The sequence below is a fragment of the Galeopterus variegatus genome, unplaced genomic scaffold (assembly GCF_000696425.1).
Source record: "Galeopterus variegatus unplaced genomic scaffold, G_variegatus-3.0.2 Scaffold199, whole genome shotgun sequence".
NCBI classification, from domain to species: Eukaryota; Metazoa; Chordata; class Mammalia; order Dermoptera; family Cynocephalidae; genus Galeopterus; species Galeopterus variegatus.
The window spans coordinates 419,949-422,128 of NW_007726310.1; positions in this window are offsets into that span (position 1 = coordinate 419,949).

Here is a 2,180-nt window from a genome sequence, read left to right on the forward strand (position 1 = left end):
AAATGGAAAGAACTCAATTTAGACAAGTCTTGATTCCTCATCAGTTATTCATGGTGTGACTCTGAGCACATTGCTTTACTAATCTGAGCATCAGGTATGTTTGCAGGGAAGTGGGGGTAACTGTACACTTTATGGGCTTGTTATGCTGATTTACAAAGATGTGAGGAAAGCAGCTGGCACAGAGTAGATGCTCCATATATGACAGGTTTTGTTGCTGTTGTAGTCTTAACCATCATAATCCTCAGACCTATCTACCAGATCCCTCACACTGGAAGGATTAGGAGCATCCTTTCATTCCAAGGCTTCTGGAGCCCAGGTCACCTGAGTGCCCACAGGGAGGACTGCTCAAGGGGCCCCAGGTCCCTAGACAGGATTTCAAGAGATGTGACTCTTCTGGAAAAGGTTTTAGAAGATGGGGAACAGCCCTGCATGGGTTCCTGTGTGGGTTCCTGGGGATTTATCCATTTTCTCAATGTCGTTTTTCTGCATCTTCAGTACAGGCTCAGCTCGGGCCTCCCCTTTTGCAGGCTTCTTGGCTGAGGATCCAGGAGTTGGGCATAGAAGCCCATACAAACCCCCAATCCGCCAAATCCTTTAATCTACCAGGGCTCTTTGAAGGGGTGAAAATGCCTATGGATAAGAGGAACCTGCAGATGTAATTTATTTTCACTTGCAAAAAGCCTTCTGCAAGGTCCCACCCCAAATGCTGTTAAAATAAAGAAAACGGGTCACCATGGGGGGAAGCTTTGTCATGGATGGAAGACTGGCCTTGAGCAAGGACACAAAAGGTGCAGATAAAAGGACGGTTCTCTGGGTGGGGAAAATAGTGGGGGGCCTCTGAGCCAAAGTGGGGGCTTGGCTCATTTAACATTGTCACAGAATCTGAAGGAGAGAATCCCCTCGGTGAAACCTCAAGGTTTACAGATGACACTGGAATGATGCCAAGGGGAAGAGGATAAATTGGAACATCTCAAGAGGTTGTATGAATGGGTAGGGGGACACAGACAAGTTTAGTAGGTGATGTATTTGGGGAGAAATCATTTGAAATACTCCTATAGAATGAAAGGTTATCAGTTAAGGTTGAAAAAAATATTTTAGGACTCAAATACAAACTGTTGCCTTAAGAGCTTTTCTCCACAGAGGAGCTGTTGGCATTTGGGGCAGGAAAATTCTTCACTGAGCAGGATGGTCCTGCCCACCACAGGACATTTAGCATCCCTGACCCTTGTCCACTAAATGCCAGTAGGTCCCACACACCCCCTCGCCTCCACCCCACACACAGAGCCATCATTATGACAACCCAAAAAATAGCTCCTCACATTTACAAATTGCCCTTAGAAGAACCATCCCCCGCCCCCCATTCTGATCTACTTGAAATTCAGCCCAGTGTGCTAATAGGCAAAAAAAAAAAAAANTGAGCGGGAACCGGTCTGTATGTGGGATCCGAACCCTCGGCGGGAGCGTCGCCGCGCTCCCCAGCGGTGCACTGTAGCAGTGCGCCACCGGGCCGGCCTGGATTTTACTTTTTAAATCAAGCGTCTATATAATGCTTCCTGTGTGCCATGCGTTTTCTAAGCACATTAACAATCATTAACTCATAGCATAACAACCTTGTGAGGTAGGTATATTATTACTGCCATTGTACAAGGAGGAAACTGAGACACAGAGAAGTAATTTGCCAAAGGTCACATCACCAGGAGGTAGAGGAGCTGGGGCCTGCTTCTGGCGTTTGGAGCTCTTGGTTGGCCCGATGGGCAAGAAGGGCTTGGCTGGGTCTCAGTCATCCCTGAGAAGGGGGATGGGCTTTGGGTCGAGCCGGGGTATGAGCAGTGGCCTGCAAGACTGTGTTCTGAGCACCACTGTTTAGGTAAGAGGACAGACCCTAGATGATTTGGTTTCCAGGACTCCCAGCCTAGAGTGGAAGTTGCAGCAGCCAGAGGTGACCAGGGTATCCGGCCTTTCCAGAAGGGTCAGCAGGGGCCTGGATTGATTGTGTTTCCTTCAGAAATGGAAAGAACTCAATTTAGACAAGTCTTGATTCCTCATCAGTTATTCATGGTGTGACTCTGAGCACATTGCTTTACTAATCTGAGTATCAGGTATGTTTGCAGGGAAGTGAGGGTAACTGTACACTTTATGGGCTTGTTATGCTGATTTACAAAGATGTGAGGAAAGCAGCT